At 47.5% G+C, this 12,209-nt stretch overlaps 1 protein-coding gene across 3 annotated transcripts in view; it reads right to left on the reverse strand.

Annotated features, from left to right (window-relative positions):
• Positions 1-12,209, reverse strand: part of KIRREL3 (kirre like nephrin family adhesion molecule 3) — a 751,157-nt gene that overhangs the window by 124,437 nt on the left and 614,511 nt on the right. The gene's annotated exons all lie outside the window — the stretch shown is intronic.

Raw genomic sequence — 12,209 nt, forward strand, 5'->3', positions numbered from 1 at the left:
AACCTTGTAATCTCATCAAAACTATATCTAGTTAGTTTGACAGGATCTATTTTCCATAAACCATGTCAATTTTCATTAATTACATTACCCTCCTTTAATTCTTAATTAATCAAATCCCGTATCAACAGCACCATTATCTTGCCCAGGATTGAGGTCGGGCTGACAGACTTACAAAAAGTGGTCATCCGGTTTACCTTTTTAAAAATTGGCATAGCATTTGCTTTCTTCCAGTTTTCTGGAACTTCCACAGTACTCCAAGACTTATTGAACATTAACACTAACGGTCCAGTGGGCTTCTCAGCCAGCTCTTTAAAAACTCTTGGAGGCAAGTTATTTGGACCTGGCCGATTTAAAAATGTCTGACTTTATTAGCTTCTGTTTAACATCCTTCAGAGATACTAGTGGAATGGAAAGAGAGTCTTATCATCACCACATAAGACTATATCATCTGTTTTTTCCCCAAATACAGAACAGAAATATTTATTGAACACTTTCATCTTTTCTGCATTATTATTGATAATTCTACCATTTCCATCTAGTAATGGACCAATACCAGTGTCAAGATTATTTTTGTTACTAATATATTTTAAAAACTCTTTATTGTCCTGAACTCTGCTGGCCATAAATTTCTCCTTTTGTCCTTTGCTTCCCATATCAATTTTCTACAATTCCTAGCTTCTGATTTATATTCATTACTATCAACTTCACTTTTTTTCCAGCTGTTATGTATTAATTTTATAGCTATTTTTATACAGTTTTCCCATCTAAAATAGGTTTTTCAACCAGGACTACCTTCTTCATTTATTGTACCATTCTGAGCACCTAATACGGTGTCCCAATGATCACACACATTTTTCTGTTAAATTCTTCCTCTCAGCTAATTTGGCTCATAATTGTTTTCAGCTTTGTAAAATTGGCCCTACTGAAGCACCAAACATTAGATATAGATATATATTTTACTGGTCTGCACTTTATTCTGCTTGCACAGTGTAATCATGATCACTTGTAAGCTAAGCTACCGTATATTTTTAGTTCTGTGATCAGTTCCTCTTTATCTGTTAAGACAAGGTCAAATAATGTATTCCCCCATGTTGGCTGCAACACTTTTTGAGCTAGGAAATTGACATTTATATGGTAGAGAAGACAGAACTTGGGGGTCACATTTAATATTAATGGTGCATACATAAATTCTTTATAAAGGGTTAATAAATGAGTAATAGGTATTACAACCCATAAACAATCTGTTATAGACGATCATAAGGACATCATTAGAAAGTGTCAGAGATAGTTACAAGCCAAGCAAACTAAATAAGAGACCTGTTGGACTCTCCAACAATCTATAACAACAGATTAACAATTTATTACAGCATCTATTAATCATTTATTGACACTTTATAAAGTATTTATCAATTGATCCTTACAGTGAAGTATGAACAGACTTGGAAATGAACAATACAGAGGTTTTATTTTACTTATCTTCTTGAGGTTGCCTGACTAACACAAACCCTGTGGTTCTCTCTGGCTCTCTAGCTCCCAGCTATAGAAGGGGCTGCTGTCTACACTGAATAGTATATATAGTTGCTGGGCCCCTTAAGCCCCCATTTTGGCTTCTATCTGTTTTGCCTGGACTTTGGCTAGTCCCCACCTAGGTGAGACAGAGCTTCATCTTTGGCAGATCATCAGTCAAGCCCTTCAAGAACAGTAATTATTCAGAGTATAATCACGCCTACATCAAGTTATTCAAATTATGAATCTCAGCATATGCAACTGTATTACAGAGCCCTCTGCCCAGTGGTGAATACCAGTCACTACTAATTATTTGGGAATCTTCTTTTAAAATAATGCCAAGAGCAGAGATTTATGGGTAATCTAAGAGGTCATCCTGTTTGTTGAGTAGGCAGCAGCTTGGGGGAGGAGGGGCTCACAACTCATGGGCTGTAGTTATGACCTTATATCCACACAATAGCTTCCCCAGCACTCTTCAGGCAAAATAAGGAGAGATAAATATGAGTTCACTGGAGGCTGTCTTCACTGAAAAATTCTCAGGAATTTTTAAACTTAAAATATTGACATCTCCGTTTTTGCAGACACACTTTTGATATTTATCAGGTGTTTACTATCGATCTGTCTTACACTCCAAAGCCCAGGGCTGTTTTCAAACTGGAGTTTGGTTACATTAAGAATCCGACTCCCCCAAACACAGCTTGCACAAGCTCCAATGGGGCAGCATCTTCCAGAGCGCACCAAACCCTCCTGGGACCACACACTGCTTGCCAGGGCTGTATCCCCTCTCATCTCTTCAGCACTGCTCAAATCTTGAAAGAGATGGGATGCAGGAGAACTACCCTGGCATTCCAGCTTGTATTTAACCATAACATTCACACTCACATGAAAATGCTCCAGCTTCCACACACATTCACTTCTCAGTACGACGCTGTCACCTATACATAGGCTTCAAGAGAAAGTGAAAAGGGCCAACATTTCCAAAAATAGGAGCCTAAAGAAAGGCTCCTAAATCCTTAGACCCTAAATAAATAACCAGATTTAAAAAGTGTTGAGCACGCAACAGCTCCTCTCAAAGTCAAGGGGAGCCAAATTAGGCCACTTATTTAGGAGCCTAAATATGGACTTAGGGGCCTAACTTTAGTCTTCTAGCTTTGAAAATCTTGGCCAAAACTTCTGCAAACGATTTTTTGAACCATCCTATGGAGAATCTCTGTAGAATGCGCTTTAATGTCTACAGAAGCCTGTTGGCTTCTTCCTGTTAAATTCCACAGGCCATTGCCATCGGGATCCCGCATTAAGTCGGGGCCCCTGTGCTGATGTGCGAACACCCAGCATGCATGGGAACGCCTCTGTGGGACATGAGGCCATGGAGGGGCTGGGGAGAGGCTTCCTGAGGCAAGGTTTCCGGATAGAATACTAACCACCAAGTAACAGTGTGAACGAAGCAGAAACTAACCCATCCCGACTGGACACATGCCTAGCGCATGTGAGCTGTAAGGGACTGACAGCCCTGGACACTGCGGCTCCCTGTCTAGCCGCAGAACAGGCACAACACATGTAGCGGCAACATGAGATTTCTCTATGTACCACCCTGTAGACGTGCCTCAACTCCAACCCGTCGGGGATCCTCAGGGTGAGGAGCTCCACATCCTTGGACCCATTCATCTCATGTCCTCTCTAGTGGAACTGCCAACAAGGGACTATTTGTGCCAGTCACTGGGGTATTTTTTTTAAATTATGGAGACTTTTATACTAGACACAGGACCAGGGCCACCCATCTCATTTCACATAGGCCGCCAAGCAGCCATCCCACAATCACTAATTTCCATCGCTACTGATCCAATCAAGATGTAGCTCCAACAACCACGGAAAGGGCATGGCAAGAGCTTCCTTGCTGTCTTGGCCCAGCTTCTCCAGAGCCTTCTACTACTGACTGAGGCTTAGATCCCCCAGGAGCAGCACACTGGAAGCTTGTACCTTTTAAACGTTCCCCGTGGCAGTGGGTTTGGTGACGTTCTTGGCTGTAGATTCCTCATGTCTCCCCCGGCTCCTCAGAACACATGTGGGTCTCTCACTTGTCACTTTCTTTTGTCATCTCCTTGGTTTGTGGATCTCCAGGGCTCATCCCATGGAATCTAGTTGAAACTAGTCTCTCTCCGTTGTCACAGGCTCTAAGCAAGTACTTTTTCTAGGAGACTGCTGTGAGCTCTGAGACCTTTCTATGCTGAACATGCTCAGTCTGACACCACAAGCCTGAAATGCCATAGATTGCGGCAGAACAACCTCCTCCCACCTCCGGGGTCGGAAAGCTTTACCTCTGTGTTATGTCTGGCCCCCACCAGCCTAAGGAGGCCTTAAAATCAAACATGGATCTGGTGAATTAATTAATTTGGATCCAGTTAGAGATGCTGCTTCTCAGATGACATGCTTAGCCTTCGTCCTTAACAGGGACAAGTGAAGCAATTTGGATAAAATAATCAGACCTGGGACATTTAACTATGACCTTAGGTTCTGCTTCTTAGCAACCCCTCAGGCTGCCAGCAAAAATTTGCCCTTCTCCGGCAGTTGCCAGTAAGCAAAAGGCTGGTCTGTGAGGCTGCCACTGGGGAAGGAAGTGCTGGGACATGCCTTCCCTGGCTGCAGCCATGCAAACCTGCTGGGCTGCAGCCCCACGAGGATGCACTGAGCACTGACCACTGGCAGAGTTGAGGGGCTGCAGCCAGGGAAGTCATGTCACAGTGCTTCCTTCTGGAGCTGCAGCCTCGCAAACCTGCCTGCAGCTGGGGCCTGTCTTCCAAAAGACATTGCTAATAAGCAGCATGCCGTGGCCCATTTCTGAAACCCATTAAAGTCAACGGGAAGTGATTGGTTCCCGGCTAAATGTTGCTATTATCCGGAAGTTGTCAATATCTGGGGTGCTAGTCTGTTTTTCTCATTCCTGCAGGGGAGCCTGGTGCTTTACAGACGAATGTGGGGCCCGTGCCCAGATGCCCTTGTAATCCAAGGTCAAAATCTTGAGTTTGTGGCTTGTTTTTCTGGTCGCCCAGGAGTTCTCTAGGAGTTTGCCTAAGCACTGACGAGGGTGGAAGGCAATTGAGTTCCTATGAGCTCAGAATCTGACTCATTGACTTTTTAAGCATCAGGCAAGTGGGGCCAAAGCCTCATCTGGTATAAAGTGATGTAGTGGAGTTAAGTTGTTTATGCTAGCTGAGCATCTGGTCCAGTACGTTCTTCCTTCTTTGTCAAACATCCCTAAGGGAAGCTACCGCCCTGACCCCACTCCTGCCCCCCCTTTAAAGCCCAGCTGGTGCAGCGATGCCCTGGATGTTTGCAAACTGCAGGGCCATCTGCTGCTCAAGCCTTTTTCCTGCCCTCCCACCCCCGGATTCATTATTTATAAAGCGTTTCCAAGCTGACCCCAACAGACAAACCAGTTACAGCGCGCCTGTGTGATATTTGCCCAAGCAGAGAGCGACAGACACAAGTCAACAGCGTGCATATGGCAAACTGAACTCGGCTTTCTGCCTCTGGCCAACGCAAAGTCACATGCAGAGAGAAAATGGTCAATGCCCATGTGTTCCACCTAGCAACAGGGGCATGCAAACCCAACAGAGTTACTCCAGGCTGCCCGTCGTGTCCCTGAGATCCAAATCCAGCTCAGAGCACTTGCTCACCCCTGCTCTGTCGGGCTTTGCAGCAGCCCGCAGGAATTCATTCAGCTTATATTACATCCCACCCGGAGGGTGCATTTTAAAGGGTGGGCTGGGGCAATGGTTCTGCAGAAGGGACAATATTGATGTTTATTTTTAAGCTTTTATTTTTCTTTATCAATTTAAATGTTCACAGTTGCAGGAAATTGTGTGTGTGAGAGAGAGGGCTGGTCTACACTAAAAAATTAGATCGGTCCAGCTACGCTGCTCAGGGGTGTGAAAAATCCACCCCCCTAAGCAAGTAGTTGAGCCGTCCTAAGTCCCTGTGTAGGTCAATGGAAGAATTCTTCTGTCGAACTAGCTACCGCCTTTCAGGGAGGTGGATCTACTACAGTGACAGCAGAGCCCCTCCCTACACTGACGTGTAGACACAGCCTCAGACAATGCGGGGTTAAGACAATAATTATTAAACGACAGTAGATGATGAGATTCAAAGTTAAAGCTTTCTAGCTGCTAAAACACAAATCGTCAAACACTTCAATCAGACTCTAAGAAGTTCTCAAGCAGCATATTTCTTACTTTGCTCTCTGCGCATTTCCATCTTCACTGATGGAAATACTTTGCATGTCCGCTAACGTTGACATTCGCTAACGTTGACATTTACCAATAAAAACTGAAACCCCCCCCCCCATGCCAACTCACAGCTCTTCTGTACCTTCTCCAGTGCTGGGGTGGGTGTTTTGCAACTAGCTGGGTTCTGGGAGAGCCTCTCCAATAATACCCCCTCCTGGATCGCGCCCATTCTCAGCCATCTCCATGTCCCCCTCTTTCCTCCACGCACTCCAGGAAGCACCCCCCATCCCTTTTGCACAAAAAGGACTGGCGCTGAAGCCATGCCAAATCAATGTCTGATTTCAGCTCAGCAGCTGTAAGGGGATGAATTATTTATATTGCAGTAACAAAAAGCTTAGCATATTTTAAGTTGTCTGAAACAATTTCAATGCAACCTTGTTCGCTCTTCTTTAAGAAACACGCTGAGATGTCTCAGAAGCGAGTTAAGGAGGAAACCATTCAGAAATGGCAAACAAAATGGAATGAATGAGTGAGCAAGAATTCTGTTTATTGTAGGATTTTACATAGCTGCCCATCATGGTAGTATCTGGGCACCTTCCATGTAAAATCAGTGGTGACTTGATTTCTTCCCACTTTGCTCGGCATATCAGTCCCTACTTCTTTCCTTCCCTGGTACTTCCTCTCTGACCAAGAGCATCAGAGCACACGGGTCACCGCTATGCCACTACGGAGACTTCACCCTGTCATGTCCACATCGGCAGTAGATACACCTGGGCTATGTAGTGGAAATACAATGGATGTGGACAGGAGGAGGTATGCAAGTAGCCATGGTGCCAGTGATGGCTGGAGGTCATGGACTTTACCACCTATTTCGAGGATTTACAGCGTGGACCTGATTTTGAGAGGCTGTTCCTGCATGTAGGTTTGCTAGGCATGCCTTCGGGACGCTGCAGGGTAACGTTCCACGGCAACCTGGTGATCTCTGTGTCACAATGTGGTGGCGTTGCATGGCATGGTGACTGTGCAGTGTTTGGTCGTCTTGGTGCAAATGTCGTGATGTTACGGCTTTGTCTTACAGTAGGAACTTTCACAGGTACCAGAGCAGCTTATGGAGAAGACCCTCCAAGGCAAATGATGTTTGACCTCATTCTGAAACTTACTCAGGCTGAGCAACACTTACTCGGGGGGTTGGACTAGATGACCTCCTGAGGTCCCTTCCAACCCTGATATTCTATGATTCTAAACTCATGGGAGTAATTCCACTGAGCTTAATAGGACTGATCTCCGCTCATCCTGAGCAACAGTTACACGGGCCCCATATGGAGTCTGCTATTTCAAATGGTCTTGGCCTGCACATCTTCACAAACTCATTGCAAGCAGAGTGGGAAAGAACGGGCTACTAAAAATGCAGATATTGTACCCTTCTGTTGAGCACATTCTTGTTCCAGTGGCATAGACAGCCTTGGCCTTATTTTTGAAGGTGCTCTTCATTATTACTATGATGGTAGTGCCTAGAGACCCCAACCATTAAGTTAGGTGCTGGAGAAGCACAAGGGAAGAGACAGGCCCTGCCCTGAAGAACAAGAATGTTAATAGACAAGATGGATGAAGGGTGGATTTGCCCAAAGTGATGCAGCAGGTCAGTGGCCAAGCTAAGAATAGAACCCAGGTGCCTTGGGTGCCCATCTAGAGTGCTAGCCGCTGCATCTCACTGCTTCTCCTATTGCCATCAATGGAAGTGTGCGCAGAACGCTGGAACTCAGACTGCTCTGGAATTCGGGGACAGCTCCTGGCCCTGCATCCCTGGCTTGGATGTGCCAGCAGGAGAGCTGAAGGAGCTAAGCGTGATCCAAAGTACAAAGGTACAGGGCTGCGTCATGCAGAGACAGGCAGGCGAGAGGAGCGGAGGGACTCAACGGTGGGTGCTTTTGCTTTCACATTTTCAATTTAGCCGCAGCAGCTCTAATTTCGTAGATCTAAGGACGCCTCGTGAGACTGTGAGGGAACGAGATATAAGAAACATGAGGAAAAAAAACCCAGTAATCTTGTAAAAGTCAGTTTTGAAAAATCAATTTTCTTGTGTGACAAGATTTGCTTAAGGCTTTTCCTTCTGTGAAATCAGTCCATCATCCTTCGGGAGCACATGAAGGAAGTGCCAAGTGCAGTCTGGAATAATTTAGATTAAAGGCTGATAAATTAGGCTTTAGGACCCCAGTTGTCCCCTTCCTACAGAAAGAAAAACCACAAAGACAATCAAGAACTCTCCCCTTCAACCACCTACTGAGCATAGTTGAGGGTCGCCCCGACCATGTGGTGTGTCTCTTGCCCAAAGGAGATGGTGACTGAAGGGCCTGAGAAGAAGAAGGAAAGTGCCACCCCATTACCCTTTTTAAAAGTGAAATTGGCCACGTCACATCTTTTCAGATCTCTCCTATTTCTAAGGGAGCTTCAAAGGAACGTTAGAAGTTTTCTGTTCAGTGGCCACAAAGGCATCATTTACAGCCATTGTTTGGTCAATGTTACAAAGCATTGACGGACATGCTCTGGAAAGCTTTGGAAGTGGGGTTCTGTTAAGCCTAGGAAAATTCAGCTGCTGAATCCGAACTCCTTTGTTTCAGAAAGGTGGGTGGAAATCTTGTGAGGTTCCTGATTTCAGTCCGTTCGGAGGTCCAACCTGTCAGGATTTGCAGCCTGTCATGGAGCAATCAGCTCTTTAATGGGAATAAGAGCTTGGCTTGCCCACAATAACCCGCTGAACCCCACCCGGAAGCAACTGGATACTCCACTCAGCTGGGGTGGAGTACCCGATCCCTGCAAGGAGGCTACTTGAGCAGTCTAAATGGGGCTTCACCAGCCTGCAAGGAAGGAAGGACCGCAAGAGTAGGTAGAGGCCTGTAATGAAAAGGTAGCTCCAAAGGCTGGAGCAGGGGATTGAGGACACTCAGAGACAGTATCCTTCCAGGGTGGGAGTAGTCACTTGAGAGACAACCCTAAAGAAGAGATTGGTAACCCTCTGCTTGGACAGAGGAGAACAAGTGGGGCTGGCAGGCAAGGGGCTTGGGACTGCTTCTGAGGAGAGAAGAGCAGAGCGAGACGCGCACACTAGGGACTATTTCTAAAAGTAAGATTTACTTGTGTTGATTTCCATGGCCAATGAAGGAAGTCCTCAGGTCGAGGTGTTTCTTTAAGGAAAGTTTGTTTGGACTAGTTTATCGCGGGTGAAGGGGAAACTGAGGCACAACCCCAGGAGAGGCTCGTGGACAAACCGGAAAATCTATCTGGACATGCCACGCAGCGCCCGAAAGCTGTATCTTACCAGCCCACCAGTGAAACTCCATTGCCACCAGTGGAGTGACTCCTGGTTTGAAGCCGTGCAACCGAGATGAGAGTCAGGCCGAAGCTGTGCAGCTGTAAGTGAATTTGTTTCGTTGGGTTGATCAGCTGTGGCCCAGTTGACCTGATTATGTGGATTCTTTACAGGAAAGGCCCTTGGCTTCCTTCAGACTCTCCTGAGCACCAGTATCCTTAGCAAAGCCTCAGATGGAAGAGCAGGGACGTGGGAAGGTATTTAGCACATGGAGTTTCCCGTCAATTCCTACTCGTTCCTTCTTTTGCTGGAAACAAATGGCTTTGGGCTCCCCCCCAGCTGCGCTGTTGTTTCGTTTGTCTGCCTGTATGCCTGGTGTGTCACAGTCCTGCGTCCTTCCTCTGACCGCTGCATCAAGGACCATCCGCTGCTGGTTTCATTGGCCTGACGGGAGGCAGAGGGAACCCATGCAAGTACTCCACAAGCTCCACATGGCTTAGCATGCCGAGCCACCCCAAACGGCCCACGTTTCAGTGAGACGGGCACTCTGCTAGTGTTACAGTAAGGACACGCAGGGGGAAGTGGAGAAGGAGCCATAGGTTTAAGCCCAGAAGGGACCATTATAATCCTTCAGGCTGATATTCTGCAGAACACAGGTCAGAAATCCTCCCCCCGCAATTCCTGCATCCAGCCCGTAACCTGTGATGAGTGAGGGCTGGTCTTTCAGGAAGACAAGAGACCTTAGAGGCCGGAGGCGATGGGATCACTGAGAACTTGTAGAGGGACTGCACCGCTTCGTTGCAGGAGCCACACAAGATGTGGGGGCTGAGGTGCACAGCAGAGGGACATGTTGCAGACAACAAGGAAGTGGGGATCACAGAGAGACAAGCGATCACAGATGTGATGGGGCATGGCCAGATTGGCATAGTAGCCCCTTGAAAGCCCCCTTTGCACCTGGTACTCTGAATGCTCTCCATGCACTGACACATACTGGCTTTAGCAAGGACTCAGGCTGTAGCTTGGCTCTCCAGCTGTGTCCAATGAGCTCTGTTGTTTCCCATCTGTGGGAGGGACTCCATCATGTTGCTGGCTCGTTTGACAGCAGGTTCATTTTGTACCGTTAATCATTTTTGCAGTAGGAAACGGTGATCACAAGAAGAAAGCACTTTCCCTTTTTCAGTCTCTTCCCAGGAACCAAATTCGCTCTCCTGTACACTCTCTCCTAATTAGTTTGAACCACATCTGAATGTCTCCTGCGTGCTTGTTCCCATTACCCTGACAAGCTGGGTAAGAAGGAGACAAATCCCTAACACCTCTCTTCTCCAAGCACAGAGAGCGGCACTGCTCTTCAAACTCCATCCTCCTGGACTGCCGCTGGAGCCAGCCGTGCCGGCAGATTCCCTGCAGCAGCCTGGCCTCATTTCCCAGTGCAAAGAGACTCGCTTCTTTTGGTTTTTTTATAGCTCGTCTCAACCTCGCTTCTGCCAGCCACCCACCCACACTCCGCTCCCCATCCTAGGGAACTGGCAGGTGGGGCTGACGCATCACAAAGGAGATCAGATGAATTCAGTTCCACTTATTTTTTTATTTCCCCGGCTTTCATTTTCACTTCAGAGCAGAGGTCCAGTTGCCTGGGATGAAGCTACAAAGACAAAACTGGGCTGGGAAATAGCAAAACAGCCATGGAAATGTTGCCATGCCTGTAACTGGAGACCTCAGACAGTTTTGCATTTATTTCAACTCCTACTTTAGCTGCATTGGCCTGTGTCGATAAATTTGATTTCTTCTGTGGCTGCCGTGAAATGTTCTGTGCTAGTTGTTGGCTGTGGCTGGCCAGAGATGTAGCAGGAAAGGTGACACAGCCATGCAGGTGGAGTGCCAACGTAGCTTCCTGGCACCATATGAAGACAGATTCAGCCTTCAGAGGAGGCGGAACCAGACGGGACCGTTGCTATTCTGTGGGAACTGGGGAGGCAGCAAGGATGTGGCTCATAGGGGCCGGGTCTGAGCTCTGGTACTCTGATGTAAGCTGAGAAGCCAGGGGAGCTGTTCCAGGTTGACACTGGGATCTGGGTCTGGGGGCTTGCTGCCTCTCAGGAAGGGCACAACAAGACGGGCTGAATACCACCCTGCAGACTGAGAGCTCCCCTTTCAGATTGCTGGGGAGAAGGAGGGACTTGAGATTCTGTCATGTGTTGTTCCAGGAAAATCCAGCAGACGATGTGCTTCTGGGTGCTGCTGGGCCCCAGCACTGGGAGTCCCATTGTACCGCCATGCACCCGGCACCAATCCCCTCCCTACACAGCCACTTACTGAAACACATTGTTCTACCCACCACCCAGGAAGCACAAAGCAAATGTCTCTGCAGCCTCCAGTGACCAGCGCAGACACTAGCAAATATCTATAAAGAGGATGGAAGGCAGACATACAGAGCTTGTCTGCCAGGATGCCCCAAAGCTACTGCTTCCCTGCCCAGGCCTTACTTCTAGGTATAATGGGCTTGATTCTCATTTACCTGGGTGCCCCTAATCACTGCTCTGGCAATGTAAAGGGCTCTCTAAGTGAGGTAAGTCACCAGTGCAATAGGGAGGCAGTGTGGCCTAGTGGATGAAACACTGGCCTGTCACTCGGGAGACCTTGGCTATATCCTGCTTTGCTGCTGTGTGATCTTGGGCAAGTCTCCGTGCCTCAGTTTCCCCATCTGTCAAATGGGGCTAGCAATGACCTCCCTTTCTAAAATGCTTTATGAGAGCAGTGGAAAGAGGCTGTAAATAAAAACAACCCCCCGACAGCTGCTCTGTCCTCTGAGCAATGCCCATACCATGGCATTTCCTAACCCACAGTAGGGTTCTGGTCTGGAGCAGTGGCTAAGGAATTTCTTGTCTGGGGTTCCCTAACTAGCTGGCCTGGGGCGGGGCACACCCTGCTGGCCAAGTTGGGAACAGTAGGGAAAACTTCATGTTTTCATGAGCTGTAGAGGAAGGCAAAACTGCAGCCTCTCTCTCGAGAAGTAAGTCACTCGCTCAGTCTCTTGCAGGGTGGGTTTTAGGCACCTCCACTGGCCGTGAGCGCCCCCTCTGCCTTGCTGGTGCCGGGGCCTCGGTTGGCACACTGTATTTGGGTGTCCTGGCGTGATGGCATCGAGCCTTCATCTTCTGCTGAGATGTGCTCAG

Source organism: Caretta caretta, chromosome 22 (genome assembly GCF_965140235.1).
Source record: "Caretta caretta isolate rCarCar2 chromosome 22, rCarCar1.hap1, whole genome shotgun sequence".
NCBI classification, from domain to species: Eukaryota; Metazoa; Chordata; order Testudines; family Cheloniidae; genus Caretta; species Caretta caretta.